General features: G+C 47.1%; 1 protein-coding gene across 2 annotated transcripts in view; it reads right to left on the reverse strand.

Moving 5' to 3' along the window:
- PAFAH1B1 (platelet activating factor acetylhydrolase 1b regulatory subunit 1) overlaps positions 1–18,658 on the reverse strand; it is a 1,367,099-nt gene extending 1,348,441 nt beyond the window's left edge. For both annotated transcript variants that reach the window (XM_069615068.1, XM_069615067.1), the window contains exon 1: positions 18,480–18,658. The gene's annotated coding sequence lies outside the window, so the exon portion shown is untranslated. The remainder of the gene's footprint in view (positions 1–18,479) is intronic.
- Positions 18,659–27,779: the final 9,121 nt, after the last annotated feature.

The raw sequence follows: 27,779 nt of genomic DNA on the forward strand, positions 1-27,779 counted from the left end.
AAAGAAGAAAAAAAATGGTTTCCCCAGCAGATATACCAGGAAATGGAATTCCATTTTGTGAAAGATCTCACTTTCAACTGTGTTAGACATGTACACTCATGGAAGCAATCATGATTTCGTTCCTAGGACTCATACATTGGCACAAAAACAATGCAAACGTGCCCAGTCCACCAAATGGGGACCTTGAACAGTTCACTTCCCGTTTTAAATGATTACCAATGGTGTGCATCTTCCACAATGTACATGGCCACTTGAAATCTATTTAACTTGAATTTCAAAGCTATTAAAACGTCCAAATTGCCTTTTCAAATGCATCCCCTTGGTCAATTTTTTTAAAGCAACCGCGGGGTCGGCAGTTGCCTTGGCATATACGTGCCCAAATAGATAGAATAAATACGACTCCCACTAAGGAAAGAGACCTATGCAAAATAACAAACTTGGCATGCAAGAACTAATGACTAAGCAAAACACTGCATGAAAGGGTGCTATTGTGAAATAGGTGCATTCCGACCAATATTTTTACTGGGGCATATGTTAGGGGGTTGTTGCTTTCAGATGCCTTATCAGAAGGGCTAATCTTTGATGTGCAGCCTTTGGAGGCTTACATTTTCAAACACAGTGGGGACAGGTGTTAGCGTTTCCAAAATATATGACCACTCTAGATTAGGTATATGGTTGGTGAATTTGAGGTGGTGCAGGGTCTACTGACCAGATGCGTTCAAAGGAACTAGGGGTCATGGGTTCAGGGGACCGCGGCCCGGCAGGGAGAGGTTGGGGATGGTATGAGTAAGTCAGCAGAGATGGATGGGGTACTAAGGTTCAAGCAGGCCTTGGTGGCACATTCTTGGATGAGCACAGTTTGTCAGGGCTCGATAATCGCTACTTGCAAAAAAAATGAATAGCTGCATTTCCGTGAGAACAGGACACGCACTGAGCTGACAGCTGTGGTGGGGGCTGGCTGTGCGGAGCGCTGGGAGAGGGAGCGTGAACACTTCACCAGAGGGGCAGAGGAAAAAGGCGTAAGAGAGGACACAAATGGAGTTCAAAGTATACACATTAGCACAATGTTAATACACATATGAAACATTAGCTTATTATACATCATTTGTCAGGTATGAGAATGGCGCAGGGGGCGGAATTTACCACCTCTCCTCCAACATTTGTTAGTGCACGGGAAGTTCAGGGGAGATGGAAGGTCACTTGGATTTATGACTGTCTCACGTTATCCGCAGAGAACATTCCCCCGCGTAGACAGGGCGCATGCAGTTGTGACTATGGCGAGGAAAATAACGAACTGTTGTCAGAAAATAACTAAATCACTATCAATGTAGACGCTGCATTGGTGGGTGCCAGCAAACAATTGTAAAATATTTCAAATTCCATGTTAGTCGGCAGGCAGGGCTAATCGCTCCCAAAGGTCACTACGTTTGATGTTGCTTGCGGCCTGTTCACACTGACGCACCATGTACAGTATGTTTTATGACTTTCCATCACCTAAAGGAATGTTAGCATGGGCGCTCCTATGAAGGTTCAATTGTTGTCCGCCTTTTGGAATGAATGATGGGAGGTTTGTAATACCCGCAACAATGATAACGTTCACCATTTCAAAACTGGAAAAACATGTAATTTCAGTTTATGAAAACCGTTGATGTGAGCAGACAACCTGCTTTACGCCAAGAGTATTAAATACCAAATATAATGCAAGTTTTAGTTTCATTTTCTGATCATTATTGCTGGATTACATTGTAATGGGTTCTTGGATGGGGCAGATTGTGACGACACGCAAACGCATGTATGTATTTGTCCGGGACGCATGGGCAGTCCAGCACTGAAATGCTGGTAGTCCACGTCTGGGTTCCCCCACGTTGCACCAACGCCAAGTTTGTTGCTAATATTCAGTTAAAATGCCGTATGTGTTTTTCTAATTATTCCATCAGCTTCCACATCCCCATCCCATTGTGAGCTAAACATACTCCACAGCACTAACCTCTCAAGCACATTGTGTACTCAAACTTTCCACAATGTTTTCTCTGCATTTCCATTGCTTCTGGTTTGTGTTAATCATGAGTTTTCACACGATGCAGAATGGTTAAATGAATAAATTAGAATTTTTTAAAAAACGGTTATTGAGACACATTTGTTATTTTTTAACAGCTACATCCTACCATTCTGCAAATGTCATCGTTTCCAGATATCAATTGATGTCTTCAGCAGGCAGTGGCAGATACACCTAAATGGCTAGATTACTATCATGCTGTTGTGGGACGATAGCCCTGGGCTGATATGCCCTTCGCGGTACCAGCCACCAGGTGCAACCTGACATCGTTTACAGTGGTCTAGCAAGAACCTGATACCGAAGCCTTGCTATTCATGGTGCATCCAATGTGCTTCTACCGAAATGAACACTGCGCCTCATTATAAACAAACAATTGACACACGAAAACAAAGAAATTAAAAATGTTGTTGAATATGGAAATTGGCTGATGTTCTCGAAGCGTTTATTGTGAAATAAAAGCACATTATAAATTGCAGAGTATTAGTGTTACCTTTAAAAACAGTGCTTTCTATCCAGATTTGGGACGCGCTGTGAGGATGTGTGTGTTGATATTCCGGGTTCTGCGTCAACTGACGTTTATATGTAGGTGTTGACTGGGTGCGTTTGGCTGCGCTGCCCACCAACGTCATGAAAATAGGTGGAGAATCGCTAGGAAGAGCGATGTCAGCTTCAGGGGCGGGGGATACGATTTAGTGCCACAGGGGCACTTGAAATGGGGCGATGGATAAACGGATAAGATTTGCAAAAGATAGCCGCGTCCCCACTGCCCGATTTCGCATGTGTAAAAAAAAGGGACATCAGTCCCTTCACAAAAAAAGTGCAGAAAACTATGGTAAATTGCATTGGAAATGTTTTCACGATCGTTCAGTTTGCTTAAAACGACATGCTCGAAGGCTCGGGACAACATTTTTGTGCGCTCTATTCCTTTAAACTATCTCAAAGAGACCACATCACTCCCCGCACTAAAAATGCTACACTGCCAGTCATAAAACGATTCACATTCAATACAATGTGCATAACACAACAACCCACAGCCAAGGAGCACCATTTACCAGCCGGCAAGAACACTCTGATCCAGCAAGGACATAAGCCTGGAACCAAAACAGTACAAAAGGAAGAGACTTGGTGGATCAACATTCTCCTGCCTAGTAGCAAAAACTTGGCACGCCCTCCCAAGAGAAATTCGAAACACGGAGGACCATCTAAAATCCTGAAAACTACCAAAAACTCAGTTCAACTCAGAATCGGGCAAAAATGAATGAACAACACCCACCCCCCTCGGAATGAACACACCCCACAAGACGAAGGATTACTGTGTACCATGACAAGTGCAGTGAGCTGGATAGACCTTTGGAGTGGGAGGAAGACCCAGGTCACCATGGAGAGCCCAAACGAAGATGGGAGCGCCCAGGGCCAGGTAGATTTAGAGCATACAGAAAAGGTCCCCCAACCCCACCACTCTCCAGACCCACCCCCGAAGAGGCAATGAAAGAGGTAACAGGGGTGCACCAGCATAGGCCAGAGCAAAAGGGGTACAAAAATATACCATTCAGGACACGGGGTGGAGGTCACAGCCTCTAGATAAGCCATGCAGACAACAGTCAACCGCACACAGAAAAAAGGAGGAAGACTGATGTCCCTGGTAGAGCATCACAATACGAGGCACTAGCAGGGAAGTGCATCACAGGCGGTCAGAGCTTAGGAGGTACGATGGAGGGCCACCACTAAACCATACTAATGATCTCATCCCTCTCCCTCTACTCAGACCTCTCAAATTCTGAAAGTGCAACACAACCATAACCATCCTGCACAACAAACCACACAGCCTCACACGACAGCTACTGACCGGAAGGAAAAATAAATAAACCACCCACGCTCAGCGAACAGTGTAAACCAAACTGAAGCTGCCAATAGCACATCACAGCTCTCCTGAGCCTTTTCCTGCTAAATCTTACCCTCTAGCTTTGCAGATCCACCAGAGGACCACTCTGGTGGTGAAAGTGCACAGTATAAACCTTGTCCCAAGACTACTGGCCACCAAAGGGATAGGGACTCTAGTCCCCATTTAAGGGAGACGTGACCATCCCTCACGAGTGAAGCAACACTGGTTGGCCTAAACTTTGTTCTAAACTCCCTTGTTAAAGCGTTTTAAAATATCAAAAGGTGATGTACAGATACACACGGGTATCTTAATGAAAATGTCTAAAGACAGATCAGTTTGATTCAACAATAGTGGCCTTGAGAAATTTAATCACAGTTTCACCAACATTATTGGCCATTACACAAGCTATGACATTACAAAACGAAGAGACCATCTAAAAGACAGGGATTTGTAAATAAAAAAGTTCCAAAGTTAAACAACTACTTAAGTATTTTCTACAACAAAAAAGGGGAAATAAAATCATGACACATGAACCACAATCAACAGGACTTCCACTAGAGGTCAACACACCCTTCTCACCTCTAACAACTGACTATCCCTCCACATTTGAGGATACGCCTCTTCCCCAGTCAAGCCTGGATGAATTCTGCCGTCTGGCCCAGTTGGCGGACACTATTCCAGAGAGCATACCTTCCACTCCAGAGGAATCCCCCATCCAACAAGGGCCTGAAGAGAATATAGAGATGGAGGAATGGAAGGATGGCTTGCAACAAACCTAAAAGTGCAGGAAAAGATGGAGAAGAAGAGGGGAAGAAAGCATAAAGTATCTGAGTCTCCAAATCCCAAAGTCAAAAAACAGAAAGATCGAAAACCTGGGGAGCATTAAGACTAATCATTTCATAAAAGCCTTAACTCACCAGTGGCAAATCCAAAAATCCAGAAGGAGGGAAAGGTCACCCAAACAATTACAGACAGCCAACCTGGGCCGCAAAACTAATCACAGGAAAACATTAACCAAGAATTAAGAATCACATCAATAACTATAGGCATACAAACTGATCCAGCAACAAATAGCCCCAAAAAGGGGCGTATTCAAATTCTGGAAGCTGACACTATATCACTAAATGGAGGGAAACAAATGAAGCGGGCCCGATCTTTCTTTTAAAGAAAAAATCACCAAAAGGTTCAACTCAAGTTCAAGAACCCACTTTAAAAAGTGCACCCATTTTCTGTAAGACTCAAAAAAAGACTTTGAATATGTCCACAGAGCCCTGCTCAATAGAAAACACCCGAGCAAGACCGGCAGTGGCTGGAATAGAACCTAGTACCGTACCTCCTTCGCCAATGCCAATTAGTACACTGGGCCAGAAAGTAGAGACTCAGACAGGAGGAAACACCAACCGGTTCAAAAGATTACAAAGACCTTGATAACACACAGACCTTGATAACACACAGGAGGAGCAGGAGTCCTTTGCTATTCCGAAATTATGGTTCACCTGCAAAAACACATTTAATCTCTTGAACAGAGGAGAGATACTGCCAATCAAAAAAGTTCCACCTCTATCTCTTTTCAACCAGAGATATAGAATACATCAAGTTCCATAATCCCAGTAAGAGACATTTGGTCGAAGTGGCGTTGACCTTGAGAGCGGGGCCAGAGAAATTGTTACCGCAGCAGACCTCTTGGAAAAATATGGCCTGGTGGCGCTGTGGAGCAGCCCAAGATGGCCGCTTAGCCTTTGAGCTCCGTGTGGGCTTGGCGGACATCTGCCTGCATCTGCGGCCATAATGTACGATTTGCTCCCATATCTGCAGGGCTGCTGCCCGTCATCGTTGTGCTGCTCTGAGAAATCCCGGCTCTCCTCCGACCCTGGAAACCCCAGAGCGAGCCTCCTGCTGGGGCGGCCCGGACCCTCGCAGGGACCGCGGCGCTGGCCTGACTCCCGCCCCCTCCTTTCGGCGGCCCGGCGCGCGCTGCAGAGGCGCGAGGCGTGACCTGGCTCCTGTGCGCCCTATCCATCCCTCCGGGTGCCCCGCTGAGCGGACTGCAGCCCGATCGGGACCCCGTGGCTGCGTGGCCGACTGCGGCTGCCCCCCCCTGAGCGAGCCGCTTCATCGGGGACCTGCTGCTGGGGCCGTCGCGGGAGCGCGCCCCGGCCCCCACTCTACATCCGGCTGTGGGCCTCCGCCGCTGTCCTCTGCGGGGTGGTTGGGCCCCGGACCGGCGGGGAGCGCTGTCCCCTCGAGGTGAGGAGCAGTGGGGGGGCCCCGCTCTGTGCGGCTGGGACGCCTGCATCCTTCTGCCCTTGCTGCTGGCCTATCGCCCTCCCGAGTCCTTGGGGCTGCTGCGCTCCCTGTGATTGCCCAGCGGATCCGGTCTCACGCACCCTGGGGGTGGGTAGCACGTGGAGCCCATCTTGGATGTCTTGTACCAGGCCCGTGTGCCCCACGGCGCGGGCTCTGTCTCATCTCCCAACCGCGTATCATCGTGGAAACTGACCTCCTGGCCCCCCCTTTTGAGACTATTGTATGGTGACTGGGCTTCTGGTGGGGCGGCTGTTGGCGGGTCAGATCCTGCTCTTTCACTGGTGCTGGGGTGCGGCCCCCATGATTCGACCCTTACGGCGGCCGGCCCTGGGGTCCCGGAACCTTCTCTGACTGCTCCACGCTAACATCTCAGCTAAGGTCGGCCCGCCCGTGCCCCTACCGGGTCCTGCCTCCATCTCAGCTGGGGACACACCGACATCTACTCCCTGCCCCCCTGGCCTGGGGACCACGCTCTTTCCCTCGGTGATCGCGCCATCGGCCTGTGTAGCCCCTGGAGCCAAAACAACAATGCCAAGCAAGATCAAGGGGACCCCCAAGGGGGGGGGGCCATGGATAGATTCGCCAAAGCTGTCCCGAGGGGAGAGGTGGAACGGGACTCGCCCATACAGGAGGAACTGGAGGTTGACCACCACCCCACTTCCGCACCCCCTGATCGGACGACTCTCATGGAATCGATGGCCAAAAATGTTGCTTCTTTTCACGAGAAATTAGATGACATCAACGCCAATGTCGCCTCTTTAAAAACGCGGGTGGATCAGGAGGGGACCAGAATTACTGACGCTGAAAATCGGATATCTACCAATGAGGACGAAATACATGCGCTGCAGGACACCGTTGCCTCTCTGTCGCGTGATATGCGTAGTGTGAGAGCGAAGTGTGACGACCTCGAATCACGCTCTCGCAGAAATAATCTACGTATTATAGGAGTCCCTGAAAATGCTCTTAAGGGGCGCATGGAAGACGTTGTGGAATCCCTACTTAAGGATCTTTTGGGCAACCCAGCCCTGTCCCCCATACTTTACCGTTGAGCGTGCTCTGTCACCGAGGCCCAAGCCGGGCGACATCCCTAGGCCCATTATAGCCAGGATTCTCAACTATCGGGACAGAGACCTTATCCTCCGCCTGTCGCGGGAGAAGGGAGACCTGCGCCTTGAATCACATACGATAAGGATCTTCCCGGACTTCTCAATAGCGGTACAGCAGGAGAGGCGCCAGTTCATCGGAGTCAGGAGTCAGGAAGCTGCTTAGAGAACGAAATGTTCGGTATGCTATCCTATTCCCAGCACGCCTCAAAATCACACATAATGGAAAATTATATTTCTTTACTGTCCCGGAGGAGGCAGTGAAATTCATTTGAGGCGCACCTGCCACTTCCCAACCCAACAGGGACCCTTGCCATTGAGGGGTGAGTCGGCGAAACACAAACCGGAAGCTATTTCTCTATCCAGTAAATCCGAGGGTCGAAACGTGCATATGGCAACAACGCACTGCAAACCCATCGAATCAGGCTCCCCCAGCGCCCGAGCGAACCGAGACTAGATTCGAATACGGCGGACAATGCTCTCCCTGCTTCACGGGGCGCCGTACTGAATTTGAACCCTAAACTCTTCCTCAACTTTGTTTCGTCTGCAAAGTTCAGCTGGTTATGAGTCCTGTCTTGAGATCCGCCTGTCGCAGAACTTACCCCCGACAGCGCCGCTGTCCTACATGGTACTCTAAGAGTCGCCCACACGGCAACAGCACACCTCACTGCAATTGCAATGTTTTTGGTTTATTGGTTGTCACTGCTTGTGTGCCACTGTTGGGCACGGAAAGGGCCGTATCCCTGTTGGATCTCGCCCTCCGTCCTCTACCTCTTGGGGAGAGTCGGATTATTTGGTGACACCTACATGGGGGGGGGGGGGGGGATCTACACTGCAAGTTGGGGGTGGGCAGTGAGGGCGGGGGTGGCATGATTGGGGAAATGTTATAGGAAAAGGCAGGGGCGGGCTGGCAGACAACGTCACACCGGGTCAGTCGTATACGAGATGGCTCAACCTCGTATTTGAATTACGGTAACAGTGGTGGGATGTACATTAAAAATTCTGAGATGCACACAACTGTCATTTACGAGCACTCTGAGATTGGGGGACCAGGTGACTCCAGAGTTAGTGGCATACATTGATGGTCATACGCGCGGGTGTCACCTAGTAGGCGAGCGCTCTGTGGGCTCCTGGTTTAGGGGTATTAGTATTTGGAGCGCTAAGATGCCGGTAACCATAATGTCGTGGAATGTCCGGGGCCTAAGTAATTATACCAAGGGTCGCAAGATCATGTCATACGCCAGCAGGCACGGCTGCAAGGTACTGCTACTGCAGGAGACACTCCACTGGTCCGCTGGCAAGGAGCATTGCGCCTACTTGGGGACCCCACAGATACTTTACTTCTTATTCCACTCGTGCCAGGGGAGTATTGACATTGATCCACAAGTCATAGACCCTGGAGGGAGATACATTGTGCTGTACTGCGCCTGCTGTACTGCGCCATTGCCAATAGAGATTACCTGCTGGTCAACACCTATGGCCCCAATGTCGATTCCCCCGACTTTATTGACCAGGTGGTGTCCATACTGTTAGGGTATGTTGGAGTACAAATCATCTGCGGTGGAGATATGAACTTTATTTTGGACACCACCTTGGATAGGACTGGCATGGCCCCCACAACCCCAGCAGGCGCAGACTTCTGACCCACTGCAAGACGCTTGACATCCATGATGCATGGAGAGCGCTACATCCGCTAACGGGGGAATACACTTATTACTCATCAGTGCACGACAGTTCCTCCAGGATCGATGTATTCCTATTATCGGGCCCTATGCTAGGCAGGGTTTCCGAAACATGTATACTTGCACGCACACTATCTGACCACTCACCGATTCTGCTGTCCGTTGAGATGGGAATTCCAGCCCCCACCATTAACACATGGCGCTTTAAATCGGCCGCCTTACAGGACATTGTCTTCAAGGCAGACATACTCGCAGATATTCACTCCTACTGTGAGAACAACTCGACACAGGACACCACCCTGGGGATCCCCTGGGACGCTTTCAAAGTCTTCATCAGAGGGGCGTCCATTTCTAGGGAGGCGGGGGTCCCCAAATCCATAAGAGCCACCCTGTCCCGCACTGAAACTAAGCTACGAGACCTGGAGCGAGCCCATCCGGCCTCTGTTGACCCTGGCATCCTCTCCCAGATCAGTGAGGAACTCAGGACTTTCAATGAGCAGGCCAACAGGGAAGTGCAGTATTTTAGTCGGCCACAGGCTGCACGGAAATACGGCGAGGGAGATAGACCTGGCAAAACATTGGCCGCCTTGGCGAGTGGGGCCAATCCCAAATTACCTGTGTTAAGGATAGTCAGGGGACGACCCAGTGGTCCGACGAGCATATCCTCGAGGTTTTCACTAGCTTCTACTCCGAACTATACTCTCAACCTCCCGCACATAATCAAACCCAGATGCGTGAGTTCTTAGAACAGATTCCCACCACTATCATCTCCCCAGCGACAAGAGACCAGTTGGACTCCCCCATTACATTGGATGAGATAGTAGAGGCCATATCCAGTCTCCCAAAGGGGAAAGCGCCGGGCCCCGATGGGCTAACGGCAGAATTCTTCCAGGAGCATGTGGCCATATTGGGCCCCGAATTGCTTGAGGTGTGGAATGAGTCTCTCCGACTGGGATCCCTCCCCCCGTCTCTACGCGAGGCGTTATAACGGTCCTACTCAAGCCGGGTAAACCAGGCGATGACTGCGGTTCGTATCGGCCCCTCTCACTCATGAACTTGGATACGAAAATCTTTGCCAAGGTGATCGCTAAATCGCTTCCTACCCATTATGCCATACATGGTGCACGAGGACCAATCTGGCTTTGTCCCCGGAAGATCCACATCACACAATATTAGGAGGCTCCTTAACGTCATGGCTCGTATCAATCAAGACGTGTGTGCAGTTGCGGTCACCTTAGATGCCCAGAAGGCCTTTGATATGGTTTCCTGGAAGTACATGTTGCTTGTCCTGGAGACCATGGGCATCGGACCCGGGATGATCGCATACATCAGACTACTGTACACTTCCCCGGTTGCCAGGGATCGCGTCAACTCCCAAACGTCCGCCTTGTTCCCTCTCTTCGAGGTACCCGCCAGGGCTGCCCGTTTTCCCCAATCCTGTTTGCTCTAGCCATTGAGCCTATGGCAGACTGTCGGGGAACACCACGCGCGCAAGGGGATACGACTCCAGGGTACCCCCGAGATTATCTCACTCTACGCTGATGACGTCCTGCTGTTCATCAGAAACCCGGATCTCCACCTTGACCCTATTCTCCGGGACATCACTCTTATCGGAACATACTCAGGCTTCACTATCAACTACACCAAATCCGAACTTTTCCCCCTCACGCGCACCACGCTCCAGCCGGCCACGGAATATCCGCTCCGCTGGTCCCCTAATGGGAATACCTGGGAATTCAGGTGCCTTTCACCAAAGAAACTCTCTTAACTAACAATTACTTAGCCGTAGCTGAACTGGCTGAAACCAAGATTGCGCGTTGGCGCTCTCTCCCGTTGTCATTAGCTGGGAGGTTATCACTGGTTAAGATGATTCTGCTTCCCAAATTGTTGTACACATTCACAAATGTTCCCATATGGCCTGGCAAGAAGTACTTTGCAGACCTGCACAGGCTGTGCGCACAGTTCCTGTGGCACTCCGGTGCAGTCCGGAAGAAGTGGGGTGCTATGACTCTCCCCTATGACAGAGGGGGGTTCACGGCTCCTGACCTGTTGCGATACTGGACTGCAGCGCAGGCACAGTTTGCCACCTATTGGTACCCTGGCCCCCCCCCCCCTCGTCCGCACGTTAAGCTTGAAAACCCTTGCTGCCTCCGGCGCCAATATTATGACCCTAATTTTACATCGGGGGTATGAGCCAGACTCACCCATAGATCCAGTCCAGACCACCTTATCGGCCTGGAGGCAGATATTTGCTACAGGCACTGAGGAACACCCATATTACAGTGGCTCCCCGGGCTGGAACCCACGAACGATATAGCCCTGGCACGACACTGGCAGACCCTGGGATATCTAGCCCTAACCGATTTCTACCCGGATGGGGTGTTTATAACGCCACAGACTTGGAAGCTGGGCCACTCGGGGTCACCGATGGAAATGCTGCAATAATATAGACTCCGGGCAGCGTTCCGTGACACCTGGCCTGAGTTCCCCAAAGAACCCCCCGACCATCCCGCAATTTTTTACATCGCCAACTCCGGTGGGGCCCGCGGGGTGGTCTCATCATTAGACAAACTCCTTCTCACAACTGCCACACCACCGCCCTCTAGGGCGCGGGACGACTGGGCCTCTGAACTAGGGATGGATCTTACAGACCAATTATGGGGTAAAATGTGCTCCCACACCAACAGGGTATCCCTGAGCTTTCGATACCGCACAATACAGTATAAACTGTTGAATAGGCTATACTATACCCCGCGCAGACTCTCCAGGTTCGCCCACTCGGACATACGGCTCTGCCCCCGCTGTGGCACGGAGGATGCAGGCCATCTCCACATGTTTTGGGACTGTCCTCGACTAGCCCCATTCTGGGATGAGATCCTGAAAACACTGGCTGAAATCTGCGATACGTTGATTGAGCCCGACCCTTTGGGTGTGTTGTTTGGAGCGTGGGGAGATGAAGGGGTCAGAGGGGAAGCTAAATTCATGAATGTATGCTGTATAATTGCTAAAAAATGTGTCCTTCAGAACTGGAAGTGTGCTGCTCCTCCTACCTTCCGGAAATGGCTGAATCTATTGACCTGGTCCCGAAACTGTGAGGAAGATTATATTAGCACCCTCCCAGCCCGATCCCGGCCTAAAAACATTTGGACTGCCTTCAACAGTTACCTTAACGACCTTGATGCCCACCCTTCGGTAGACAGCTCACCTTAATTGTTACTGTTATGTACCACGTCACCTGAGTTGCTCTTAACTTATGACTATTTCTCGCTGTTTATGAGCATCCCTGTACGCTGTAGTTTTTCTTACATTGTTATTTCATATCTGACCTGATGTGTGTGTGTGTGTGTGTGTCTCATCTGCTGCTGCCAGCAAAAATAAAAGTTTTTAAAAAAAAAAGGAAAAATATGGCCTGCTGGTGCACAAATCCCTACCAGGGGGAAACAAGGAACAAGATAAAGCACCCACTCTTAAGGAAAAGACAGCTCAAGGAAACGTTGGACGTCTGCAGGGTGGTCAAAACTCCCCTCGAAAGAATGGCTTCGATCATGTTGCCCTACTATCTTTAATTCCTGAAATTATCACACAAATCTGCTCAAAGTTAGGCACAGGACAGAGTATAATTTAGCAAAGATCAGATTAAAATAACAAGCTGGAACAGGGGGGTATCAAGTACTCAGAAATGCGAACACCAAATTAGAAGTATTTGGGGGTAATGACTTGATCCTTTTTCAAGACACCTGGTTAATTCATGCACCAGAATTAGAAGGCAAGCAGCAACAATGATGGCGATGGGTAGACCAAAAGGGGGACTACTTATGGCCTGTAGATCAGATTTCTTTAAACAAGTCCTAAAAAAATACCATGTAATCAGGACGGCATCTTAGCTGCCAAATTGGAGGCGCCATCAACCGCCAGGATGAAAGAACTACTGGTGATTAACCTATATTGGAATCCTGCATGTACAGAACTCTCAGTCTACCAAGATTCCCTGGGTGAACTTACACATATCAAAGTCATTTACCCAGATTCACATATAATGGTCGCAGGGGATCTAAATTCTCAGTGTGTCCCATTTGTACAAAGTAAGAATAATAAGTGCAAGTGGTGCTCCTTCAAAGAATGGGACCTAAGGTTACTGAATAGTAACAGAGGAAGATGTGCCGCCAGCATACACCTGATCACGTGGGAACATCAGATCCACTCTGGATTACATTGCTGTATCTCCCAGTTTCTTTAATCTGTGTGATGAGTTAGTAGTGGGTGACTAATCACTGTAAGCTACAGGCCTCATTTTGCTGGAATTCAAAGCAAAAAGCAGTAGTATAGCATAATAGCCTACAGGTATACAACCAAAAGAATAGAGTTTCGAAGTACAGAAATGAAGGCCATCGGTTAAATGAGGAACTCTTACATATTGCTATAGCTTCGGGTCCAGAATCCTGGGAAGGAAACTGCCACCCGCAACATTTTCAGAATTTTCTTTGGTCAATAGACCAACCCCAAATTACACTAATTCGAGGAAAAAAAAAAATTCTCATTAACGTGCATTTGACGAAGATTCCATGTGGAAAAAGCGGGAAACCTGCCGCTCCATTGCAATAGCAAAGAAAGAAATTCTGGATAGCCCTACCCTTTGGAAAAAAATAAAACTTAATTAAAAATGTGTATAAAAACAGGTCCAGACAGCGGCGCTTCAATCGCCTGCAGCAAAATGGTGAATCCATGTTAAGAACATTATCAGATGACAACTACCGCAACTTCTGGTCCCTGATAAATTCTCATAGTCAAGATCAAGAGGCGATCCAAACAAACTGTGCAAGAATCTGCATGGATTAACTATTACTCAGGAAAATATTCAAAATCAGATTAGGCCCCCCTTGTTCATCCTTTCAGACTCCTCATGAGTATTTGAAATCACAGAGGAGGAGGTCCTCAAGCTTATCAACAAGTCTTCTTCATCGAGAGCCGCGGGACCAAGTGGACTTACCCATCAGGTTTTAAAGGCAAATCCAGAACCGTGGGCGAAAATATTGTGTCAACTTTCCGGCGAAATTTTGAGGACTAAAATCATTCCGCAATCTTGGAAGACTGCTCTAATACTAATTTATAAAAAGGGTGACCGAAAAGATCTTAGTAATTACAGGCCCATCACATTACTGGATATCGAGAGCAAGATTTTTGCTGGGCCACTATTGAAAGAACTGGAGAAAAGGGCTAAGAATATAATACCAAAACAGACTGGCTTTAGAAGGGGTCCCTCAACGGGCCTGAATGGCATTACTTTAGCAGCTATTTGCTATGGGAAAGAAACATCAAAGCCACCAAAGACATTTGCAGCCTTTATAGATCCATCCAGTGCTTTCGATTTAGTCGATAAAGAGAGAGACTCTGGCTCAAGCTCACCAGGACGCACCTAGGCCTTTAATAAATATCTTAGCAGCCCTTCATGATAACAACTGTTGTAAGATTAACTGCTAAGGCCTTCTGTCAGACAAAATCCAGGTGAAAAGAGGAGAAAGACAGAGCTGCATGGTGGCCCCATTTCCCTTTGATTTCTATCTTGCTGATTTCGGTGAGGTAGATTCAGCAGGTCTAGCAAGTGCGAAAGTGGGGCAGAAAGTAATCAAATGGCTCATGTACACAGATGACGTGCTCCTATATAGAACACCTGTGGGTCTTCAAAAGGATGTTGCCTGCTCTTGAAATCTACATGAAAAAAAAAAATAAATAAAGACCCAATAGTTAACCCAGAAAAATCAAAATTAGTTGTCTTTGGTGGTAGCGGCAATGCTGACGGATTCTCTTGTAAGATAGATGGCCAAATCATCCATGTGGTAGACGAAATCAAGTACCTAGGATACACACTGTACGCCAAACCAAGAAGAGCGCAAATTATGTTATCACATGTGCGACAAAACCATTAACAGCGCAATTACAAAGAATTGTTGGTCAATACTGCAAATTCTCATTGATCCCAGCATTGAGATATTATAAAGCTAAGATCATTCCAACTGTTCTATATGGAATAGAGGCTAAACCACTGGCTTGGGCATTGGACTGGGATAAAATTGAAGGCTCAATTTGGAGAAAAAAAAAATCTTAAATCTCCCCAACGGCCTACCAATTTCTCGCCCTCGTTTTGAGTTGGCCCTTAAATCTTTAAAATCACAAATGGACTGGAAATAACTTTCTTTATACAGACGTATTATGGATCATTTACAAAATTTGCTGTATGAAGACCTTAAAAAGCACTTGTATCAACATTCGCAAGCCCTGCTCAACCTAAAAAACGTGGTTAAAGAGATTCTAACAAATTGCCATTGCAATGAAGATCTTTTGGTGTCAAATCCGATGAAGACAAAGAAACAGATGGAAACAGCAGATTGGATTAAGACAATAAGGGAAATGAGAGCATCATCCCCTCTATCCTCATCTGAAAAAAAAAATAATTAGGTTTTTACCGAGATCTCATAATTCGGTTTTTTAACGAGATAGCTCATAAAATTTCAGATCGCAAGATAATTTTCTCAGAATGTGGCTCAATTTAGTTCACACAGGAGCTGTTCAAGTCATAAGTGGTCAAGAAAAAAAAAAGTGGCAGAATTTTATGCACGGGCTGTAGAGACCTAAATCAGACGCTAGAGCATCTTTTGAGACATTGCCAAGGAACTCTAAATGCCAGAAAAAAACATTTGGGCAAATTTGTCTCTAATTCAGATCTAGAGACAGGTCTCTCATCATTGATGTTCTGGAATAGATTGATTACTGGGCAAGAGACTGCATTGACGATAAATGCAATCATAGTACTTGTAGATATGAAATTCATTTTGTCAAATTATTGTTAATATGTAGACATATCTGTCTGTAGTTTATTAAACTACAAAGAATTGTATGATGATTCTTTTATCTTTTTTCTAATACTTTCCTTTTTTTGTGAAGAATCAAATTTTGATTATAACCAATAAAAAAATAAAAATATCCTTTATCACGTTGCTGCCAATGGTAATGTTAAGAGCAGAACCTTCAAATAAAGACATTGATAACACACAACATATGTCGTATCACCGTTTAATCACAAGCTAATAACTATGCCTAAATCGAAACGATTTGCAATGCACCTTTAAACAATTCAAACAGGCACACGAGCCTCCCATTCCAATTACCCAGTAAACCACCCTTCATCCCAAGAACTGCCTAAGAAACAATGCAGGGTCAGGCTACCGCGGATATTCGTTGTCGAGGGATGCATGTCGCCAAGCTGCTGCTATAGCGTGACGAGGAAGGCATACGTATTTCTAAATAATAACATGGTAATGAACGCTTGCGTCACCCCCCAAAAGGAAGAGGGTATTCCCATCATTGAATCTGCATTCGAAAGTACCAACCGAAGCCAAACAATAAGATGCAGCGTGTCCAGAGATACGGTCTGCTAACCCCACCCTCTTGTTTCCCCTTTAGGACTGCGTTCTGTAAGGAGATAGCACCAGCATGTGTCTTGTTAGCTCGCCTTTTATCTGGAGCGACATTGCGTCACACATGAAACTCTGCATATCGAAGTTGGACGGTTGAATTGCCGAGTGATATCGATCGGGTTTCGCACCGAGGCCTTTACGGTTACAAGCAGATAAATCTCTGTAGACGGCGATTTAACGGGTCCTGGCCTCGCTTAGATAACAGGATTCCTCAATCGACGCCTATTCAAACCACTGACGTTACCCTTCACCTGTACTTTTTTGGGTACCCGTCTGACGTAAGCCCGCACTCCCGTTCAGATGCACAAGCATATACTGATGAATCCAGCCCAAACGAGACAAACATCCAGCTCAAATCATTTTTAACCACACGGAAGGAATAGTGTGCATCATCAGGATGAACAAAGACACACCTGCAGCCCTGAACCCTATGGACTTGTAAGGGAGGGAGAGCATACAAACAACCCCACCCCAAACTACTATTTGTATTTGCCTTAGAACACCACATTAAAAGATGGTCGATGCAATCCCCAGAAGGATGCCCGTTTAATAGCACAAAGATGAAAACATGTGAACCATTTTGTGAAGGTATGAAGATAAACAGGCTACGGTCAAAACAAATAAGAGAAAGACAAGAAACGAGCGACTTGCAAAGTTAAACACTAATAAACGGCAGATGTGAGGGTACATCAACTATTGTTACAGGCACTGAGAGCCAACCACTCAAAACAAGAAGAGACGGTGGGCACCACATAGAAAAGGTTTGGAGGTACGACCTTCGAAAGAGGTGGGCACATTACCATACAAAAACTATTCACTACGCCTCTTCACTCATTCACTTGACACCTCTCCATACCGTACAATAATGGGCATTACGTAAGAAAGGTCAGCTTTGTTCAACAATGGAACCCTGCAAACCACAAACTCAAAACACACACACAAACAGTGGAGGATTTGGGATGAACAAGCAGGAGGGCACTTCTATGTTGACACGAGGCCCAAACCTCCCATGTAGTCCCATAGCCTGCCGAGGATTCCTCAGTCATCTACAAGTGGCCCGAGCGATGTCCCAGGTGCACATGTAGGTGCGTTTCAGGAGACTTGTATTGATTGCACAAGAGGGACTAACTGATGTAGAAGCTGTTTAGCATTTCGGGAAAAAGGACGCCAGCCACTGTTCAACTGAAAAGATACAGCGTGTGGTTAACATTTTACTTTAATGGATGTTGTGTTCTGACAAAAAAGAGTAGAGCCGATTGGCTGAAACACGCAGTCGTTTGCTGGTGATCACATAGTGATGGAAATTGACAACATTCACTGGGACATCATGCACCCCCCATTATCGTGTACCTGAGATTTGGGGTGGGTATATTTTTAATATATCTGTGAAATTGACTCGTGCATTAAACCCTTATAAGCATTGCCGCACAAGTGCCAAAAGCGGCTGTGTAGTAACGGGGTCTTCATTTGGCGTCACTGCACTGCGGACCAGAACAGACCTCTATATGTCCCTGGACTGTAGCGACCATGCAACCATTGTTCCTCCCCCTTTTTTCCTTTAGTACGAGGCCAGGCGACGACTGTGGAAGTACCAAAGAACGATGTCTTAAGGGAGAAACAGACTGGCAAGGTCTCAAAACGTGGTAACCTGTAGAAAAGAAAGAGCTGGCCTTACAAGTGATAAGACCTCGCCCACTTCACGAGCTGCTAAGCTTGACCTAGGATATTCCATGCACCTGGTTGTTTGTGGAGAATGGCAAACAATTTAACGGCGACACTTCTTGAAGCACCATACATTTGTACAACCGTATCTGCCCCGCCCTCATGCATTCATGCCGCCCTCTTCCAGACACCGGTTTATTATTTTCATCCACGGCCGGGGCCGCCATTTTGCGCGAGGGCCATGACTGGGTGCAGGGGGGGGGCGCTTGCCACATCTTCAGTTTGGGTGATCCCCTAATGCTTCAGAACTCTCACCTGGCGGGCTCAGACCCGTCCGCTCCCGCCCAAGCACCTCTGCAACCCCCACAGCTCCAACTCCCGCTCTCTGCCAGCCCGGCTGTCAGCTTCCAGCGCCGTGACGTCACCAACTGCTCAGAAGGGCTGGTGGTTGCCGACTGAGAAGGGACGCAATGCGCAGACGCAACGGGTAGAGTAACTCGGGAACGCTATGCCTGAGTTTATTCTGTAAAGGACTCGCCCACTCGTTACGTGTACCCAGCCATGATGTGCCGGATGCCATTAGCACCCAAACGCACCATACAATAAGGGGCGACATGTTGGAAAATGACACAAAAAACAAGAAACATCCGAAAATAACTACGTTTAGAACGTCTCATTGAATGTCATATGTGCTAATATCGTTGAGGAAACGAAGTAAATATTGTTTTCGACACAATACATGCAATCCACTGTTGGGACATGGTTTCATTCAAGACATTAATTACCGCACACTTTTGCGTAATAACTTTTCAGCGCTAAATAGCGTCTTAAATGGCCGCTCTGTAGTGGTATTACGTTAATCAGCCTACTATTCTAGTTCTAATAAACAACTACACGTGAGGACATCATAGACTTGCGTGTGGAGGGAAAAGCGAATATTTCGGATCACGGAGGGCAAACATGATAGATACAAAAGAAGGACACAGTTTGAACAACACTTAGTCAAGAGACATAAAGCAGACATTTTGAATTAAGAATGAAATCTACTGCTCTTTAATCAAATCTTCCTGGTCACATGAATTACTAAACAAGCGACTTTAGGAACTTTTTAAATGAGTGTTCTTTATTATTGTTTTAACCAGTTTTTTTGTCTTTAGAACATTTAACAGTTAAATTACTAATAGCCCAATTACTGTGATGTGGTCACGTGGCGCGACGGCAGCGTTCTGCCGACCGTGCATTGTAAGCAATAAAAGGGGCGGTCCCGTAACAAGCTAGTGCACCGGGAGCCCAATACGGTAGGACCCGTGTCCCTTCCAGGGACAGGTGGGACAAGGCCTACCAGCGGGATCCTGGGTGCAACTCAGATCACAACACTGGTGACGAGGGTGCAGATGGGCAAGGGGAAGGTGTTCCGATGCACCTAATCCGACACTTGTCAGGTGCATCAATCCTCACAGTAAGGTAACACCATTATTTTGAAGTCCCAAAGGCAGTGGCTCCACATGTGGAGTGCTCGGCCGTGTGGGCAATTTTTGGAACCCACAAAGTCTACAAACTGGAAGCAGGGCCACAAGTGCCCTTTAAAAATTAAAAGAGGTGATTTTTTCTCTTCTTTCCTCTTTCCTTATCTGAAATCAATATTTTCTCAGTCACACTGGGTTGCCATCTGCAGGGGCTGATTATGCCTCACAGCAAGGTGTGGTCCCCTGGAAGAAGAAGAGTGTGAACACCACAGCGCCAGAGGTCCCAGAAGTGCAACAAGGTGTGCAAATTACGGCCTTCTTTTGCAAAGAGGGTGCCTGTGCGATTTGCAACCATGAGCGATGAAGATGGCTTCCAGGGAGCCGGTCAAGGTGCAGCAAGACCCCCTCGGGCAAGAAGAACACCACGCCAACAAGGGGCACTGGCCCCGATGCCGGAATTTGACACTTCCTGCAACCCCTCGAAGTTGGGACCGAAATGGTTGCTCTGGATAGAGAAGTTGGACATGTATTTTAGAGTGACCAGCGAAATGGATGATGAGGCCAAAATCGCAACACTCATATACTCCGCTGCGTCTGAGGTTCACAACATTTTCAAGTCCCTCACTCCCATCGGCAACTCCTATGAAGCAGCAAAAGACAGCCTCAAAGAACACTTCTTGCAACTAGCTAATCAGGACTATGAAAGGTTTGTTATGTTCGTAGCAATGGTGGTGGGCAGTCTGACCACAGAACAGCGCGATAACACCGACGAGAGAAATCCATTTCCGGACCAAGATACAGCACAAGCTCAATTCGGAAGATTGAAACACATGTGAAACAGACAGCGCAACAAGTGAGCAGCAGAGCCAAAAAGAAGCCAAAAGAGAGCCCAAGACCTTACCAGTATCAGTGACTTTACCCCTCGGAATAGAAGGTAATACAGGTAACGGGATTACCGGACAGTTAAGAGGGACACATTATAACTCAAACAAAACTCATCCCAGTGTAATAAAGACATTTGGGTATTGTACAACCAGGAGACCAGGAAGTCAAAGCCCATACATGAAAAGCAGTCTGGGAAGAGCAGCTAGAACCTGACAAGAAGCAGAGAAGGAACTTTTACAAAAGTAAGATTGTTTGCATAAAAGGGGAGAGGAAAACTATCAGTCCCCACAAGAGTTACAGAATTTATCCAGATGATAACAAGACTATTTGCGTATGGTCTATTGAGTGGAATGAAAGAACATAGAAAACCATGTGACAAAACACAGCACCCTGACAAGCACCTTAGTTAGTAAAATAGATAGGGAAAGGGAACACCCCATTGATAAAGGCAGAGTTAGGCCTTATTTTACTTTCGAATAAATGTCATGCTTCAAATGTCTTCACAGCCGCTGCGTCGTCCTTCTGATCTTCCACATATGGTGTCAGTAGTGGGATCTATTCCGACTGCTAAAAGTTGGGGAGCCATATTGTTTACCAGATTAAGTCCCAAAGTCAAAAATCCTACAGTAGCCACAGCTGAGTCCAAAGGATTTGATTTATATAGCACTGAGGAAATTGTAATTCTGCCAGGCGAAAAAACACTAGTCCCGACTGGACTGACTTTAACCCCTCCTCAAGGAACCTATGTTAGATTAGCATCCAAATCTGGGTTGGCCTAGAAATATGGGTTAGATGTTATAGCAAGAGTCATTGATACAGACTTCTGCAGACACATCAAGGTCCTTATACATAACCATGGGACTAACTTATAAACCATAAAAGAGGGAAAACAGATGGCCCAAGGGATTCTTAAAAAACCCTATCCCGAAACCACTGGAAGTGATAGAACAAACAGAAACAGAGCGAGGACCAAAAGGGTTTGGGGAGGCAGCCCTTCCCTGAGTAGAGAACATTCCTGATGAAGTAGAGGAGAATGTTCCCTTGACTGAATGCTGCAATTGAGCAACCTGAGACCGCCGAAAAGTGAAGTCCAAAGGGAACTACTAAAACTTAATTAATACCCAATTTTGAGATCTAGTTTTTCTAGATCCTTCCACGTTGGCTTTTGGCTATTAGAATATTGAATAGGACAATATTCGCCGAAATGAGACCCTGACACAACATTTAATTCTTAACGGGTACTAGTTAGACCCGGACATCTCCAGTGTTGATAAGAAACACGGGACACAAAAATAATTCAGTCTATTATATCTGAATTTTATTAATGACTCCTTAACTTTTTGCTTTAACTAATTTTGCTGTTCACCTTTAATTATACTCTATACTTAGTGGTTTAAAATTATGATGAAACTCTAGACTTTATCTCCTTAATCGCTTGTTCCACAAAATGTTTTTCTCCTTTCATTTATTTATTTTCATACTGCCTTTTTAAAAGATATTGCTTCATTTTTAGAATATACCATTACTGAAGGTTATTGGAGCCATCATTGAGCACCACATATGTACTTATTGTTCCATTTGCACTTAATAAGACAATTGATTGTTCCTGATCTAGGATTGGTGTTTTTCATGTCAGTATTCCAATTACCATGTAATTGTGATTTGGTGTTTTTCATGTCAGTGTAATATTCACCATGTAGTTGTGCCACGTGGAAGGATGTGGCAGGGAAACCAGCTTGGAAGCATTTTAAGGGGCTGGTTGATGCTGAGTGAGTAGTTTCACAATGATTGTAATCCATTTTTGGCCTGCTTTATGTACTCTATTTGAGTGGTGTGAGTGTTTTCTCAATCTTTTTCTTTTTGGTGAGCACTGTGTGCTAATCTGGTGTGTTTGTCTAGTGTCTTTGTGGCTTCTGAGCCTGTTTTTCTGTGCTGGGCTGCATCCATAGGGTGCAGTCCGTGGCGTGTAGTCCTTTGTTTGTGTCTGGCCTTTTCCCAGCCCCACCATCTGTGATGCTCGAAATGCATTGGAGGGACAGGGCCTCCCTGTCCTTGTCCTGTAGTCCTTTTTCATTTGTGCTCTGTATTATTTTCTGCCCAGGAGTCCATGTGGGACTCCTGGCAGTGCAGCTCTTCCTTTTTTTGGTTTGGTGTACAGACCCATGGGATACTCGTATGGCATCCATGGGTGGGGGTACAACCCTGTGCCCCTAGAGTATGTTTTTGGGCACCTGTGGGTGGCCCACAGAGCAGGGTATGGGCTGGTGGCAGCTCCATGCTGAATTTGACAGGTGCTCTGAGTATCCTCCATTTTGGGATACCCAGGCCCTGCCATTGGAAATAGTTGATCCCTGATGAAAAACAAGATGGCCCCTGTGGCCTCTTGCTTTCTATTGCCTGTTACCTTGTTTTCCCAAAGTCCTGGGAAGCCCTGACTCTGTCCATTCCCCCTGACTGACTGACTGTTGGGTGGAAGTTCAATTTATGGTGTTGTTGTGAAGTCCAGTCCAGACTGGCTGGAGCCTTCCCAGTGACTGTATGTTGTGGGTACACCCTGCGGGTGGGACCTGGGTGAATGGAGTGAGTGACCAATATGCTCTTCTTGTTGTGGCTGTCTGGTTTCTGGTATGAGAGACAAAGACTGAGACAGCCCTGCCCGAAACTGGCCTGACTGCAGTGTTGAATGGCTGGGTACTTGTCCCAATCCACATTCCTTGTTGTGAGTGTCTGAGAGGGAGGAGGATGGCCTGAATACACTTTGTGCCTGATTGGCTGACTGACTGCATGAATGCCCTTCTGTATGATTGGCTGCTCAGTGTGATCCAGCAGTGTGGATGAGAGACAGGATAGTATATCTGGGGACCTCTCACCACTGGAAATTGTTCAGAAGTTGTGTCTACACTTGAAGAGTAACTGGAACTGCTGAACCTCGACACCCAGCTGGAAGAAGAAGACTTGCTGTTGCATTTGCTTCGACCTGATCTGAAAAGCTGCCAAATTCGTCGAAGACTGATCCGAGAGAGGACCTGGTAAGGTGCCCTCTTCCCGTGCTCCGAGGGACCATCGAGCACTGCTGACCTTCGCCGAAGCTCCCTGGGAGTCAGACCCTCGAAAGGCTGCCCACCGGAGACGGGACTGCCGAGGAGATCAAAGTTAAGCACCCGGACTTCGCCGCCATCGATGTCCATTGCCGTCGACCAGGGTTCGCAGGTTTGTGTAACCGCTGGAGGCCCGTCGAAGTTGTGTTACCTCAGAAGAGTGGACCGCTTGACGCCGTGCCGCCGACGACCGGAGCCGCCCGCTCCTTTGCCTAAGAACATTTGAATCGAAGGACTCCTTTGTCTGCACCGACGACCGCTTTATCCTGCCAGAGAGAGTGAAGGCCGCAGACGCGCAGAGGAGAATCCGCCTGTGGGTTTCCCGCCACCTGAAGGCCACAAAGACTTTGACGACTTGACGCCCTTGCTAGGCCACAGTTCTTCTGAAACTCTTGGGGGTCCAGAACTATCAAACGCAGAGGTGCCCCGCACACCTCATCGCAGGACATCGCCGATGAGCACCGCCTGGATCGACGCCGTGGTCTCGGCACCCTTGAACTTCTCATCGACTCTGTCAGCGACAAGTTCACGTTCTTCGACGCCTCTCGACGATCCGTGACTCCTGCTTGAAAGGGGGTCACTCAAGAAGGATCCATCAACGCTTCTTCGAAGAACTCTGCTCCACCAGGTACATTGGGGGGTAAAAACATTATAGGAGGAAATAAGACTATTGATCAATATATGGACTGGGCTTGTGCTATACCTTTATTTTACAGGTTGCCCAGGTGGGGGGATCTCCACACAGAACTGTGTCTAGGGGTAGGGGCCAGTATTCTGCCAATTGTGTCAACCATCTTGCTTTCCTTCCTATCTCTAGTGCTGGTTTCCTTTTTATTGATCTGTGTGACATTCTGACAGTATAGTTGATGCACTTTAATGAGATCTGATAATATTGGTGGTACCACTTTAGAATTGTATATATTTGCCATTGTTGACTTCTGAGTACAAAGTGAGTTATTGTGATAGTGTACATACCTTTGAATATTAATTATATAAAGACTGTGTTTTTAGTAATACAGTGTGTGGACATTCCTTTGTGGCGGCTTGGGGACTACACTGTACTTAAGAACCAGCCTGCATCACCTCCTGAGAAGCTAAGCCTTGATTGCTCGTCCATTGCTACCACAATAGAGAATCTTGACTGGGGTCGTCTGTGCCTCTCCTCTACCATATAGAGAGCAGTACAGACCCCCCCTCCAGTATTTTACACCCTCCCCCTCCTGCCCATCTCCCCTGATTGGTACATCCACATGGTCATAACTGACCTTCCCAGGGCAGCCCTCTGCCTGGCAGCCCCTGCGGCTAAGGGCCCCAAGGCAAAGGGCGGCGCCTACATTGGTGGCTCCAAGTTGTGTCTGCAGGTGTCAGCAGGGGAAGTCAGCAGTCAACAGACACCAACAAAAACTGTAAGTGTGGCATGGGTGGGGTGTAAAGCAATTACTCTACTCCAGAAAGCCCCCGCCACTCTACCTTACCTTTCCATAACATAGACTTCCATAGACTTACACCATTCATACTTAGAGAGATTTGTGACCACCAGCCTAAATCTATTCATGGCTGGACTGTAAATGTTGTATTGCATTACACACTAACTTACTTGCCAATGTTAACTAGTGCCACACCTAGAGAGAACTGTGAAGATTGGCCTATGTCACATCTAGATAGGATTATGAATGTTAGCGTGCGTTGCATCTAGTTAGAAATGTGAATGTTAGCATGCGCCACACTTAGATGGAATGCTTAACTTTAGCCTGCATCACACCTAGATAGGATTGTGAATGTTAGCATGTGCCACACTTAGATGGAATGCTTAACTTTAGCCTGCGTCACACCTGGATTGGATTATGAATGTTAGCATGCACCAATTTTTAGATGGAATTCTTAACTTTAGCCTGCGTCACATCTAGATAGGATTATGAATGTTAGCATGTGCCACACTTTGATGGAATTCATAACTTTAGCCTGCGTAACATATGGATAGGATTATGAATGTTAGCGTGTGCCACACTTAGATGGAATTCTTATCTTTAGCCTGCGTCGCACCTAGATAGAAAGGTGAATGTTAGCATGCACCACACTTAGATGCACTTAGATGGAATGCTTAACCTTAGCTTACGTCACATCTAGATAGGATTGTGAGTGTTAGCATGCACCAAACTTAGATGGAATTCTTAACTTTAGCCTGCGTCACATCTAGATAGGATTATGAATGTTAGCGTGTGCCACACTTAGATGGAATTCTTAACTTTAGCCTGCATTGCATCTAGATAGAATTATGAATGTTAGCATGCGTCACACTTAGATGGAATGCTTAACTTTAGCCTGCGTCACACCTAGATAGGATTGTGAATGTTAGCATGTGCCACTCTAAGATGGAATGCTTAACTTTAGCCTGTGTCACACCTAGATAGAAATGTGAATGTTAGCATGCGCCACACTTAAATGAAACTGTGAATGTTACCAAGTGCCACACTTAGATGGAATTGTGATCGCTTGCCTACCTCACATCTATATAGGATATTGCAGATTAGCAAGTGCCACACTCAGATGAAATAGTGAATGATAGCAAGCATTACACCTAGACATAATTGTAAGGACAGCAATGCCAATGAACCAATCCACTAACAATTTCACCCCTTCGCATACATCGCTCAAACTCTAACAAAACACAACCACAAGCCTACAACACAACAATCCGGACAAACTTCACTACACTGCAACAACAAAACAAACCACACATAGACTCGCACAACAGCACACAAAGACTACCGACCCTAAAACACCCCAAGCCAGCCAACAGACCCACAGGGCTCAGGCTGCCAACAGCACATCACTGCTCTCTTGCACTTTTCCATCTTATTGTCACTAACTCACCCCCCTTCCCTTGTTCAGAGCCTCCAGAGCGCCAAGGGACCACTCCGGTGGTCGGTGCGTGGTACAAATATCCTTTAACATTAACATGTGTAGCGAGAAACAGAAGGAGGAGGATTCCCTGGTCCAGTTCTATGGCAGGCTCTGTCACTTGGCAAATACGTGTGCATGGGAGAATGAGGACGGAATGGTGAGAAACCAATTTATACAAGGTTGCGCTTCAGGGAAGCTGCACCGCCAAGTGCTGCGTGAGCCTGGGCTGTCATTGGCCCAGCATTTTGGAAATGGGCAGATCATATGAGCAATAGTTAGAAGAGGAGACACACCCTCGGAAACGCCAACTAGAGAAAACACAAGGGAAGTAATCAGTACCAAGGATTTGTATACAATGAACAAAGCTAGAATACAGAATAGGTGCACCAACCTCCAGTCAGAAGGAGCCCCAAAGAATAGTGAGTAGGTTGGGTGAGATGACCACTCCTCAGGTTATTTGGGAGATATTGGGTACCTAACAAGAGGAGATATAAAAATATGACCTACTATAAAATAACTGCTAGACCATAGGATGTGAAATGTGCTAGATAACCAGGGAGCAGTCTTACCAGGGTTGGACAGTGTTCTTCTCCTGATGAGTTGGTATGATTCAGGTATAGTCCGATGGTATCAGATAGTAAGAATCCCAAAGTCCAAACAACCTATCCCGACGGCACGAGGACGCCTATGCAGAAAAACAGCAAGCGTCTCTAGTCTCTGCAATAATCCAAGGGTAAATGGGACAAAGAAGCCGTTGGTAGTTGTCCTCTGGTGGCCAGTAGATGGTGTTCAAAGTTGTATAGGAGTCCGTTATTCATAGAAGAAATGTTGCCAACGTGTGAGCAATTTAAGTACTATAAGGATCAGGCATGAAGCAGTCCATTAAGCAGAAGGTACGGTTTGGCAATGTGCGAGCAATTGAAGTGCAATAGGATCAGGCAGATAGCAGTCCGTTATGCAGAAGATATAATTTGGCAACTGGCAAAAGGATGAAGGGGCTGCACGCACAAGGCACACAGCGCTGCAAGATGAAAGGGCTGCGTGCACAATACACACAGCACTGCTGGCTTCAGGAGCCGTGCACACCCAGCAAACAGTGCGGCAAGATGACAGAGCTGCGGGCACAAGGCTTACAACGCTGCAGAGCGAGGAAGCCGCGCGCACCAGGCACACAGCGCTGCAGGCTGTAACAACACAAAATGAAACGAAACCAGGACAGGAACAAAGGTCTAAATCCTAAATACAGGGTGCTGGAATCACGA

This window comes from Ambystoma mexicanum, chromosome 9 (assembly GCF_040938575.1).
Source record: "Ambystoma mexicanum isolate Mex_15411 chromosome 9, UKY_AmexF1_1, whole genome shotgun sequence".
NCBI lineage: Eukaryota > Metazoa > Chordata > Amphibia > Caudata > Ambystomatidae > Ambystoma > Ambystoma mexicanum.